Source organism: Marmota monax, unplaced genomic scaffold (assembly GCF_021218885.2).
Source record: "Marmota monax isolate L192 unplaced genomic scaffold, Marmota_monax_Labrador192_F-V1.1 WCK01_AAM20220418_F8-fsc00008, whole genome shotgun sequence".
NCBI classification, from domain to species: Eukaryota; Metazoa; Chordata; class Mammalia; order Rodentia; family Sciuridae; genus Marmota; species Marmota monax.
The window spans coordinates 3,897,327-3,911,800 of NW_026694432.1; positions in this window are offsets into that span (position 1 = coordinate 3,897,327).

Below are 14,474 nucleotides of genomic sequence, written 5' to 3' on the forward strand. Positions count from 1 at the left end.
TAATCTCTAGGGTATATAAAGAACTCAAAAATCTTAACACCAAAAAAAAATAAATAACCCAATCAATAAATGGGCCAAGGAACTGAACAGACACTTCTCAGAAGATGATATATAATCAATCAACAAATACATGAAAAAATGTTCAACATCTCTGGCAATGAGAAAAATGCAAATCAAAACTACTCTTAAGATTTCATCTCACTCCAGTCAGAATGGCAGCTATTAAGAATACAAATAACAATAATAAGTGTTGGTGAGGATGTAGGGAAAAAGGTACACTCATACATTGCTGGTGGGACTGCAAATTGGTGCAACCAATATGGAAGGCAACATGGAGATTCCTTGGAAAACATGGAATGGAACCACCATTTGACTCAGCTATCCCATTCCTCAGTCTATACCCAAAGGACTTGAAAAACAGCATACTACGAGGACACAGCCACATCAATGTTTATAGCAGCACAATTCACAATAGCTAAATTGTGGAATCAACATAGGTGACCTTCAGTAGATGAATGGATAAAAAAATGTGGCATATGTACACAATGGAATATTACTTAGCAATAAAAGAGAATAAAATCATGGCATTTGCAGGTAAATGGATGGAGTTAGAGAAGATAATGCTAAGTGAAGTTAGCCAATCCCAAAACACCAAATGCCGAATGTCTTCTATGATATAAGGATGCTGATTCATAATGGGGATGGGAGGAGCATGGGAGGAATAGATGAACTCTAGATAGGGCAAAGGGGAGGGAGAGAAAGGGAGGGGATATGGGGGTAGGAAAGATGGTGGAACAAGATGGACATTATTATTCTAAGTACATGTATGAAGACACAATACATGTATGAAGACATAAATGGTGTGACTCTACATTGTGTACAACCAGAGATATGAAAATTTGTGCTCTATATGTGTAATATGAATTGAAATGCATTCTGCTATCATATATAACAAATTAGAGTCATTTTTAAAAGAAGAAAACATTTTTAAAAAAAGAAAAAAATATTTAAGATAGGTCTCACTATATTGCCCAGCCTAGCCTGGAACTCCTGGGCTCAAGCAATTCTAGCTGAGACTATAGCACATGTATGCAACTAGGTATAAAATTTTTAAGACACAAAGAAACAATATTATGTATGGTATACAGATAAACTTACACACACACACACACACACACATACACCATACGTGGAAAAATATAAAAATAAAAATAATACATGCTAATTTCTCATTAGATATTTGTGGAGGGAGAGAAAAAGAAAAGGAAAAATAGATGATCAGGGTACAGTTTTAGCTATATCTAAAAGAAAGGGGGCTGAGGATATAACTCATGGTAGAGCCCCTGTCTAGCATGTTCTGGATTTGATATCCAATACCACAAAAAAAAAAAATACAGTAACATCAGAAAGAACTATAGCAAAATATTCACATCTGTTAAATCTGGGAGCTAGGTTCATCAGGTTTTTTTTCTAGTTTTTTTCTGTATTTTCAATTTGTTTAGCATCTTGTCTCAAAATTTAAAACTTCACGTTGGTAGAAGTGATATGTTAAGTGACTCTGTGGCAGGACCTAGAGCAATGCTACAGGAGCAACCGCAGACAGGACATGACTCAGTTCAGGCAATAGCAGTGACAGCAAGGTAGTGGTCCATTGAGTTTCTGGGGACAGTTATAGTGTCCTCCTGGCTCTAAGCAAACATAACCATAACTGGTCTTTTGACCCCAGCAAGCACCTGGGGATTTTCCTGAGATGGTCACCATATCAGGAACCCCAGAGAGGAACACCAGGCAGAACTAGAAGTAGAATTCAGAGTCTGACTCCCAGCAGATCCACAGCTGCCATCTTAGCAAACTCTCAGAATCTCACAGTCCCGAGGGTCAGGGAAGGTTCCAGTTTGGCAGTGTGGTAGGATTGTTGCCTAGAGTTGCAACAGTGCTATGGAATGGCAACAGCTCTCTTTGCCTTGAAGTCCCTGAAGCCTCCTTCAGAATCTGAGATCCTCCCCTCAAATTTGCTGTGTCTCCAGGTGCACACAAGATCCCCATCCTCATCTCTTAGTTCTGTGGCCTCTAGTCAGTTCATTGACTTTCTACCCCCAGAATGACAGAACTCAGAGCTGAGAACCTTAGCAATACATCTTTTAGTCTATGGATGAGTCCTACAGAGGAGAAGAACGGGGCTAGCAAGTCAATGAAAGAGCTGGGAAAACAACTTCGGTCTCTACATGTGCATAGTCATTGAGGCTGAAAACTCCCGGGAAGAGCCAGAAGACACAGGGAACAATTACACAGAGAAGAGAAGAGAGACTCTAAGCCATAGGGTGATGGAGCTCAGAGTGGGGACAAAATACATGGCATGGAGTCCCTGGCAATTGGGAGTAGCCAGAGGGTCCTGAACTCTATAACCCAGAAGACAGGATCCAAAGGACAAATTCCTAGGCTTTCACTAATTCTGTAGTTCTGCCCAGAGGATTCAGCCTGGAGCCAAAGGGCAAAGCAACTCCCAGCTCCAATAAAGCAATGGAAAGGTGAGGATAGTGGGAGGTAAAGACAGTGTCTGAACCAGCAGGAATTCATAAAGCTGACAGGAAGCTGTCACAGCAGAATCTGGAAGGGCTGGTTGAAATGTCTGGCCACCCCCACTCAGCTTTATCTTTCTCTCCAGTTCTACCCATATTACCCTGATGTAATGGAGAAAATGCAACCTGTAATAGTCAGGGTTCTCCAAAGAAACAGCACTAATAAGATGAATCTAGAGGGCTGGGGCTGCAGCTCAGTAGCAGAGTACTTGACTAGCATGTGTGAGTCACTGGGTTCGATCCTCAGCACATATAAAAATAAACAAATAAAGGTATGTTGTCCATCTACAACTGCAAAAAAAATTTTTAAGATGACTATAGAGAAGGAGGAAGAGTTTTCTTAAAAGGAATTGACTCAGAAGGGCATGGTGGCACATGCCTGTAATCCCAGTAGCACGGGAAACAGAGGCAAGAGGATCTCAAGGTGAAAGCCAGCCTCAGTAATTTATCAAGGCCTTCATCAATTTAGCAAATCCCTGTCTCAAAATAAAAAAAAATAAAAAGGGCTGGGGACATGACTCACATTGTTAAGCACTACTGGTTTCAACCACTGGTACTAAATAAATAAGGAGTTGACTTAGGCAGTTATGGAGACTGACAAGTCTCCTCAGGGATTACAAGCATTCCCTTTAGTCACTCCCAAACATTTCCAAATATGAACACATACACACACACACACACACACACACACACACACACACACTCATCCCATTTTCAGAGCATTTGTACCTACATTGCTTTGCCCCAATATCACACTAATTGAGGAAGGCATAGCTACTTGAGGGAGGCCCAGCACTTACAGCCCAGCACTTTATGAGAAGACAGATTATTCCCTCTAGGTCTCAAGCAATCAAGGGAAGAGATGTAGTTAGAGGCTTCTGCCACCAGCCATTTCCTCTTCCTTTCTGCTTTGGAGTTATTTCTGAAAGATTAACAACTGGATTAGGGGAACTCGCAACCAGACACATTATATCTCAGCTCAGGCAGGATTTACAAGGCAGCACTCTGTGTAAAACCACCCAGATGGGTAGGAAAGATGGGAGACAGGAGATCACAGGATTGTCACGCCTGGTAGTGTTGTTTCCCATGAGTTTGGATTTCAGACACCAAAGCACTGGGCTAAAAATCAAAAAGATTTTTCTTTAAATGCTGCACCTGGCTGGATTCTGCCTTGACTTGTGCTGAGCTAAGCCTGCCTCAACCTTGTTCATGGGTGTTGTTAATAATTTATGTCTCTTCATCCCTTAATACCTAAAGGTGAACCTTTGAACCAATCTTCTGTCCATCCCTTTTTATTTCCTCTTACATCTTATTCTTCCTCCAGGACATAGCAATAAAAATACTTCCTCCTGCCGCACTGCCCAGACCTCCCTTCTCAGACCATTGAATTGGAACCATGCAATTGCTAAATTATCATGAAACACAGAAATAGAGTTTTGAATAAATGTCTTATTTACATATATGGATGATACATTTCTAATTTTTATTTATAAAACATTCAAATATATATTTCAGATGAAAGTGCAAATTCAAGAATTTAGAAGTGAATGCAATTTACCTTCAAAGTATTCAGAAAAAATATATGTGTGTAGGATATATATATATATATATATGTATATATATATATATACACACACACACACATACATATAGATTACACATGTGTATGTATGTAGTGTGTGTGTATATATGTATACATATATATCGTGTGTACATAATGGAATCAAAATGGGACTCGGTCACTTGTGGCAACTTGAATAAAATAAATTAACAAACAAAGCTGGGAGGTTATGAAGGAAGAGTTCAAGTGCACAATTACTTGATAGTAACTATCACAAAAGACTCTGCCAGGACCACAACCATACATTTAAACATATGAGGAGTCACCCCAAAAGCTCATGTGTGAGACAACACAAGATGATTCAGAGGAAAAATGATTGGGTTGTGAGAGCCTTAACCCAATCAGTGAATTAATAGGGATTAACTGAGTAGTAACTGAAGTGGTAGGGTGTGGCTGGAGGAAGTGGTATTTAGGACGTGGCTTTGGTATATATATTTGTGTCTGGCAAGTGGAGTCTCTCTCTGCTTCCTGATCATGATGTGAGCTGCTTCCCTCTGCCACAGGCTTCCACTATGAGGTTCTACCTCGCCTAGAGCCCCAAGGAATGCAGCCAGCTGTCTATGGACTGAGACATCTGAAACTGTGAGCCCTCAAATAAACTCTTCCTCCTCTATAGTTGTGCTGGTCAAGCCATTTAATCATAGCAGCAAAAAATCTGGCTAAAACATCACCCTTATTATTAATCCCTGTGGCCAAGGACTTTTTTTTTCAAAATAGCTCATGGATGGTTATGGGAGTCATTATGGCTTGCACTGATTTCAAAGGAAAGCCTGGGAAGCCAGGCAGTGTGCCTGTAGCACTGGTCCGTCCCGGGGTCCTTCTCACTGGGCGGGGGGGGGGGTTAAAGTTTTTTCAGAATAAGTACTCTTGAAAGTCTTCGGCATTTTGGGAGAACTATTTCAGAGTAGTTTTAAGACTTTGAACAATAAGGTCAATACATGGCTATTTTTACTCTTTAGAAATATGTATGATTAAGAGATGTAACAACTGCTGTTTTAACAGAATTTACTGGATTGATCTAAACAAGAAAAAAGAACAAAAGCATTAACTAGAGCTGTGTTCTCAGTTACCAATGTATAGGCCTTATCATTGCCAGAGTTATGAAAATTGATTACCAAGAGGTTGAAATTATAGACTTCTGGTTTTAATTTCACTGTGTTGCCTTTCATAACAAGTTGTTTTCAATTTCCTTGCACTGAAAAATTTGAGATGTCACCTTTTTCTTACTGTTGGTACTATAGGAGTGACTTGTGTTTAGCTTTGAGGACCAGAGCTCTGGCAAAGAAAGGTATAGTAGAAGTAGAGCAACTGGGAGAGGGAATGGGGTTCTGACTATGAAAACAAGATTCTCAATTTTTTTCCTTACACCTTTCAGTTGCTTGAATGTTGAGTGCAAGATAGATATGACCAAAACCTTTCTTCCTCTTCTGTGCTTCTTAATGGGTTATACTTAAACGTTTTCCTCACTACTGCTTTAATAAAACAAGAAGAGGGGCCACTGTCATGAAGATAGACCTGGCTTTTAAGCCCTTATTCATTCTTTAAAATCATGGTCTTTGCTAAAAGATTTGTAAAGGGTCTAACCCTTTACCTAAAACTTCTTGGAAATGCCTGAATACCTTGGCTTCAGGTTAATTTTCCAGAAGGAATAGTGCCTTCTCTTAGTCACAAAGAAGCACAGCATGATTCGGGTTTGTTGGTCTTGCCAAAAAAAATGGAACCTGAGAACGTAGAATGTAGGTGGAATGGGTGTGTGGCCCATTGTAAGTGTGCCTGTGGCTCACTGGCTTGTGGATAGAGGTAGGGTTCATCATAGGACAGCCAGAGGAATGTAAAGTACTGCAGCAAAACATCAGTGAATTAATGGGACTTCAGAATGAGCATCATTTAATCCAAGGCTGTATTTTATATAAGAAGAATCTGAGGCTGTGGGGTTTTTCTTAATTGCTTATTGGTTTCACTTTATTAAAGAGGACTTTAGATCTTAAAAAATCAAAAAGAAAGAAACATGATTTAACCACTTTTAAATGTGCAGATGGAAAATGGGTTGAGAAAAACATTCACTCAATAAAAAATGCCGCAGTCTGGCTGGGCACAAAATCACGAGCCACTCAAACAGGAACAAACTTTATTTTGAAACTCCCGCCAATGCCCTGTATGCTCCCGGGAAATCTGCCGACCCACACACACGGTGTTCTCCCGGACACACACCAACAGGAAATCCCTCCTCCGGAATTCCCTCCTACCGCACTTCCCCAACCAATGGGAACTCTCCAGGAGTCCGTAGCAGGCCGAGGTGGACAGCAGGGTTCTAATATCCATTTGAATGCAGATCTTAACATAATCATATCATCTCAATGGCTTGCTGGCGTCACCTTTCAACCAAAAATGCCATGCATCATTACTACTTGGCTATGGCTCTTAGCAAAAAAATATATATAAAATATGGGGCACACCTTCCAAGTAGAATTCACAAAGGGCACTGTAGAACCAGATGCATTGCAGTGTCTGGCTTCAATCTGGCCCTGGGAGTTCATTGAGCAAGTCACTCTAGAATAAATTTTAGTTGGGCGAACCTTGTGTTCCACCATAGTTCCAACTGGTGAACAAGCCAACTAAGAGCCATTCCAACTGGCTCTGGGCCAACACCACTCCTGCTGGTTGCGTGGCAGTCAGGACAAAAGAAGTAAGGGTGAATGAATAGCCCCAGCCTTTGCTCTACAAAGAGGTGCATAGCCTAAGACATGGGGGAAAAAAGCTGAGAGGTACAAGTAAAAAACATCTACTCTTGCCTGTACCATCAACCACCTCAGCAGAGACAATTGACAGATCATCCAGACCAAAAAAATCAACAAAGAAACATCAAAGTTAAAATGCACTATTGATCAAATGGACTTAACAGACATCTACAGAACATTCCATTCAATGGCTGCAAAATACATTCCTTTCATCAGCACATGGAACTTTCTCCAAAAAGATCACATTGAGGTCATAAAGCAGATCTTAACAAATACAAAGAAAAGAAAAGAAAGAAGAATTTTAAACTAGAAATTAATAGCAAAAGAAACAACAGAAATTATACAAACACATAGAGATTAAACAATGCACTTTTGAAAAAGCAGTGAGTTGTTGAAGAAACTGGGAGGAAGGGGGATTTAAAAATTCCTAGAATCAAATGAAAATGGAAACATAACCTACAAGAACTTGTGGGACACAGAAAAATTTTATAGCTATTAGTGCCTACTTTAGATAAAAAGAAAATTTAAAAAAAATACCTAAAGATGCATCCAAAAATCTTAGAAAAACAAACAAAAAAATTAGTAGAAGGAAAGAAATAATAAATATCAGAGTAGAAATAAATGAAAAAAAAGACTAAACAAATACAAAAGATCAATTAAATAAAGTTGTTCATCTTTGAAAAGATAAACAAAATTCACAAACCCTCAGCCAAACTAACCAAAAGAAAAAGAAGACCTGAGTCAATAAAATTAGAGTTAGAAAGGGGACTATTACAAGAGATACAACTGAAATCCAAAGTATCATTAGGAAATATTTTGAAAAAAAAATATTAAAAACATGCCATTATATGCCAATAAATTGAAAATACAGCAGAAATAGAAATTTTTCTAGAGATATAGAACATGTCAAAATTGAACCAAGTAGATATAAAAACCTAAATTTATCAATAAAATGTGACAAGATTAATTGAAGCAATAATAAAAATTCTCCCAGGATTGATGTATTCACTGCTGAATTTTTACCAGACTTTTAAAGAAGAACTATATTAATGCTCCTTAGACTATTCCATAAAATAAAAAAGAAATGAACTCTTCCAAACTCATTCTATTAAGTCAGTATTATCCTGCTATCAAAACCCCATAAGAACACAACAAAACAAAGAAAACTTAGACAAATATCCTTGATGAACATAGACACAAGAATCCTAGATAAGGGCTGGGGTTGGGGCTCAGTGGTAAAGCACTTGCCTAGCACATATGAGGCACTGGATTCAATTCTCAGCACCACATAAATAAATAAATAAACAAACAAAGTAAAGTTTAATACTATTCCTTGATAAAATGTTTGCGAATCTAATTCAACAGCACATTAAAAAGATCATACACTATGATTGAGTTGGTTTCATTCCAGTGATGCAAAGTTTTACAAAAAATTCAGAATGGATCAAAGACCTCAATTAAGTCCTGAAGATTTGATATACTAGAGAAAGACAAAGGGAACACTTCAAGATATTGGTACAGTCAACAACTTCCAATAGGACTCCAACAACGCAGGAAATGATAACAAGAACTGACAAATGAGTTTACATCAACTTAAAAAGCTCTACACACAAAGGAAACAACAGGGTGAAGGGACAGCTTATAGAATGGGAAGAGATCTGTGCCACCTTCATCTGACAAAGCATTAATATCCAGTATATATAAGTAACTCAAAAAAACTTAACACCAAAAGTACAAATAATCTGATCGATAAATGGACAGCTGAGCTGGACACTTTTCAAAAGAAGGAGCACAAGTGGCCAATAAATATATGAAAAATGTTCAACATAGTTGACCATCAAGCAAGTGCAATTTAAAACCACACTGAGAGTCCATCTCATCCCAGGCAGAAGAGCTATTATAGAAGAGGAAAAAACTGGTGAGAAAATGCTGTGGTGAGGATAAAAGGAATTCCTATGCATTGTTGGTATGAATGTAGATTAGTAGAATGTAGATATCCTCCTTAAGGAAATCGTAAGGAGGTTCCTCAAAACACTAAAAATAGAACTACTACACAACGCTTCTGGGAATATACCCAGAGGAATTAAAATCAGCATACAAAAAAAAAGCATACTATAGAGAAGCTTGTATACCCATGTTTATTATGTATCATAGCATTCGTCAAAATAGCCAAGTAATGGGGCTGGGGTTGTGGCTCAGGAGTACAGCCCTTGCCTAATATGTGTGGGGCACTGGGTTTGATCCTCAACACTACATTAAAAAAATAAAGTTATTGTGTCCATCTACAACTAAAAATATTTTTAAATAGCCAAATATCCATCATTGACTGAGTAAAATATATATATATATATATATATATATATATATATATATATATGTATATGTATATAATGCATATTATATATATTTATATATATCTGAGCTATGAGATACTAGCTAACCATCACTGGAAGTAAGCAAGCAGAGACTAGGGTTCCCATCCATGAGGAACTAAGTCAATCACCTCTGAGACTCCTTCTTCCCTAGTTCAAATAGTAGGACTCCACATTAGCAAAACAGGCCAAATGGTGGATGATAGCCCAATTTTTAAAAGCAGTGAGAGATAGGAACCCAGTTTCAATCTTCCACAGGTGGACATCTAGTCTTTTAGCACCATTTATCTCTCTTTCTCCCTCTCCCCATACACACACACACATAAGTATGTATGCATATATATATATATATATATATATATATATATAAAATATTATATATATTTAATATATATGCATACATATATGTGTGTGTGTGTGTGTGTGTGTGTATACAAAAGTCAGGATCCATCCTAGTTCAGTGTTCAGACTCTACCCAATATGCAGGCATGTTATAACCACCCCAAGACCCAGAGGCCACTAGGCAAAGCACAAGCCCTAACGATAGTGACGAAGAGGGTGGTGCTAATTTTCCTGCCACCCATGGAAACAGATTCCAAGTAATTCTGTTTAAGTGCCAAAGGGCAGAGTGACCTCAGAAGCCGGAGAACTTCTGAAAACATACACACACACACACACACACACACACATATCTCCTGTCACATTATCACATTATTCTTTGTGAAATTTAGAAAAAAAATAAATTTAACTTTTAAAAAACAAAATAGAGAGGAGCCTATTCAGGAGGAGGAAGGAGGAATAAGGGTGGTAGGGAGACTGGACATAAAATAAGAAGGACTAGGGGGAAAATGTCCAACATCTCTAGCAATTAGAGGAACGCAAATTAAAACTACACTGAGATTTCATCTCACTCCAGTCAGAATGGCAACAATCAAGAATACAAGTAACAAAATGGGTTATAGAAGACATCAAGGAGGAAATTAAAAAATTCTTAGAGATAAATGAAAACACAGACACAACATATCGGAATCTATGGGACACATTGAAAGCAGTTCTAAGAGGAAAATTCATTGCTTGGAGTTCATTCCTTAAAAAAAGAAAGAACCAACAAATAAATGATCTCATACTTCATCTCAAAATCCTTGAAAAGGAAGAGCAAAACAACAGCAAAAGAAGTAGAAGGCAAGAAATAATTAAAATCAGAGCTGAAATTAATGAAATCGAAACAAAAGAAACAATTGAAAAAATTGACAAAACTAAAAGTTGGTTCTTTGAAAAAATAAACAAAATCGACAGACCCTTAGCCATGCTAGCAAAGAGAAGAAGAGAGAGAACTCAAATTACTAGCATACGGGATGAAAAAGGCAATATCACAACAGACACTTCAGAAATACAGAAGATAATCAAAAATTATTTTGAATCCTTATACTCCAATAAATTAGAAGATAGTGAAGGCATAGATAAATTTCTTAAGTCATATGATCTGCCCAGATTGAGTCAGGAGGATATAGACAACCTAAACAGACCAATATCAATTGAGGAAATAGAAGAAACCATCAAAAGACTACCAACTAAGAAAAGCCCAGGACCGGATGGGTATACAGCAGAGTTTTACAAAACCTTTAAAGAGGAACTAATACCAATACTTTTCAAGCTACTTCAGGAAATAGAAAAAGAGGGAGAACTTCCAAATTCATTCTATGAGGCCAACATCACCCTGATACCTAAACCAGACAAAGACACTTCAAAGAAAGAAAACTACAGACCAATATCTCTAATGAACCTAGATGCAAAAATCCTCAATAAAATTCTGGCGAATCGGATACAAAAACATATCAAAAAAATTGTGCACCATGATCAAGTAGGATTCATCCCTGGGATGCAAGGCTGGTTCAATATACGGAAATCAATAAATGTTATTCACCACATCAATAGACTTAAAAATAAGAACCATATGATCATCTCGATAGATGCGGAAAAAGCATTCGACAAAGTACAGCATCCCTATATGTTGAAAACTCTAGAAAAACTAGGGATAACAGGAACATACCTCAATATTGTAAAGGCAATCTATGCTAAGCCTCAGGCTAGCATCATTCTGAATGGAGAAAAACTGAAGGCATTCCCTCTAAAATCTGGAACAAGACAGGGATGCCCTCTCTCTCCACTTCTGTTCAACATAGTTCTCGAAACACTGGCCAGAGCAATTAGACAGACGAAAGAAATTAAAGGCATCAAAATAGGAAAAAGAAGAACTTAAATTATCACTATTTGCAGATGAGATGATTCTATACCTAGCAGACCCAAAAGGGTCTACAAAGAAACTATTAGAGCTAATAAATGAATTCAGCAAAGTGGCAGGATATAAAATCAACACGCATAAATCAAAGGCATTCCTGTATATCAGCGACAAATCCTCTGAAATGGAAATGAGGACAACCACTCCATTCACAATATCTTCAAAAAAAATAAAATACTTGGGAATCAACCTAACAAAAGAGGTGAAAGACTTATACAATGAAAACTACAGAACCCTAAAGAGAGAAATAGAAGAAGATCTTAGAAGATGGAAAAATATACCCTGTTCATGGATAGGCAGAACTAACATCATCAAAATGGCGATATTACCAAAAGTTCTCTATAGGTTTAATGCAATGCCAATCAAAATCCCAACGGCATTTCTTGTAGAAATAGAGAAAGCAATCATGAAATTCATATGGAAAAATAAAAGACCCAGAATAGCAAAAACAATGCTAAGCGGGAAGTATGAATCAGGCGGTATAGCGATACCAGACTTCAAACTATACTACAGAGCGATAGTAACAAAAACAGCATGGTACTGGTACCAAAACAGGCGGGTGGACCAATGGTACAGAATAGAGGACACAGAAACCAATCCACAAAACTACAACTACCTTATATTTGATAAAGGGGCTAAAAGCATGCAATGGAGGAAGGATAGCATCTTCAACAAATGGTGCTGGGACCCACAATAAAAAATTTAAAAAAAAAAAATGGTGCTGGGAAAACTGGAAATCCATATGCAACAAAATGAAACTGAATCCCTTTCTCTCGCCATGCACAAAAGTGAATTCAAAATGGATCAAGGAGCTTGATATCAAACCAGAGACACGCTGTCTGATAGAAGAAAAAGTTGGCTACGATCTACATTCGGTGGGGTCGGGCTCCAAATTCCTCAATAGGACACCCATAGCACAAAAGTTAATAACTAGAATCAACAAATGGGACTCACTCAAACTAAAAAGTTTTTTCTCAGCAAAAGAAACAATAAGAGAGGTAAATAGGGAGCCTACATCCTGGGAACAAATCTTTACTCCTCACACTTCAGATAGAGCCCTAATATCCAGAGTATACAAAGAACTCAAAAAATTAGACAATAAGAGAACAAACAACCCAATCAACAAATGGGCCAAGGACCTGAACAGACACTTCTCAGAGGAGGACATACAGTCAATCAACAAGTACATGAAAAAATGCTCACCATCTCTAGCTGTCAGAGAAATGCAAATCAAAACCACCCTAAGATACCATCTCACTCCAGTAAGATTGGCAGCCATTATGAAGTCAAACAACAACAAGTGCTGGCGAGGATGTGGGGAAAAGGGTACACTTGTACATTGCTGGTGGGACTGCAAATTGGTGCAGCCAATTTGGAAAGCAGTATGGAGATTTCTTGGAAAGCTGGGAATGGAGCCACCATTTGACCCAGCTATTCCCCTTCTCGGTCTATTCCCTAAAGACCTAAAAAGAGCATGCTACAGGGACACTGCTACATCGATGTTCATAGCAGCACAATTCACAATAGCAAGACTGTGGAACCAACCTAGATGCCCTTCAATAGACGAATGGATAAAAAAAATGTGGCATTTATACTCAATGGAGTATTACTCTGCATTAAAAAATGACAAAATCATAGAATTTGCAGGGAAATGGATGGCATTAGAGCAGATTATGCTAAGTGAAGCTAGTCAATCCCTAAAAAACAAATGCCAAATGTCTTCTTTGATATAAGGAGAGTAACTAAGAACAGAGTAGGGTTGAAGAGCATGAGAAGAAGATTATCATTAAACAGGGATGAGAGGTGGGAGGGAAAGGGAGAGAGAAGGGAAATTGCATGGAAATGGAAGGAGACCCTCAGGGTTATACAAAAGTACATACAAGAGGAAGTGAGGGGAAAGGGAAAAATAATACAAGGGGGAGAAATGAATGACAGTAGAGGGGGTAGAGAGAGAAGAGAAGAGGGGAGGGGAGGGGAGGGGAGGGGAGGGGAGGGGGGATAGTAGAGGATAGGAAAGGCAGCAGAACACAACAGACACTAGTATGGCAATATGTAAATCAATGGATGTGTAACTGATGTAATTCTGCAATCTGTATATGGGGTAAAAATGGGAGTTCATAACCCACTTGAATCAAAGTGTGAAATATGATATATCAAGAAATTTGTAATGTTTTGAACAACCAACAATAAAAAATTTTAAAAAAATTTAAAAAAAAGAATACAAGTAACAATAAATGTTGATGAGGATGTTGCTGGTGGGACTGCATTTGGTGCAACAACTCTGGAAAGCAGTATGCAGAGTTCTCAAAAAGCTTGGAATGGTTGGAAGAAAAAAAATCTTTTGCCTTTTTTGAGGGATACGCTAGTGTGTTCTTGATGCTGGGAAAATTTTATCATATGAGATGAAGCACGGTTATCATCATTGTCTTCATTTCGAGATTGTATTGCTCATGGTTATGGGAGCGGATATCATGTTGTCACATTTATGCTGTTGTTTTCTTTTTTTTAGTGTCAACTTTGACAGGCTGAACTGTAATACACAGACCTGATATGGACAGATAAGACTAGAGAAATGAAAAATATTTTTCTGCAAAAAAAAAGCTTGGAAAAGAAACACCATTCAACCCACCCCTTATACCACTCCTTGGTATATATCCAAAGGAGTTAAAATCAGCATACGACAGTGGCATAGCCACATCAGTGTTTATAGCAGCTCAATTCACAATAGCTAAGCTGTGGAACCAACTTAGGGGCACTTCAACAGATGAATGGGTATAGAAAATGTGGTACATATACACAATGGATAGATGGATGGATAGATAGATAGATAGATAGATAGATAGATAGATAGATAGATAGATACAT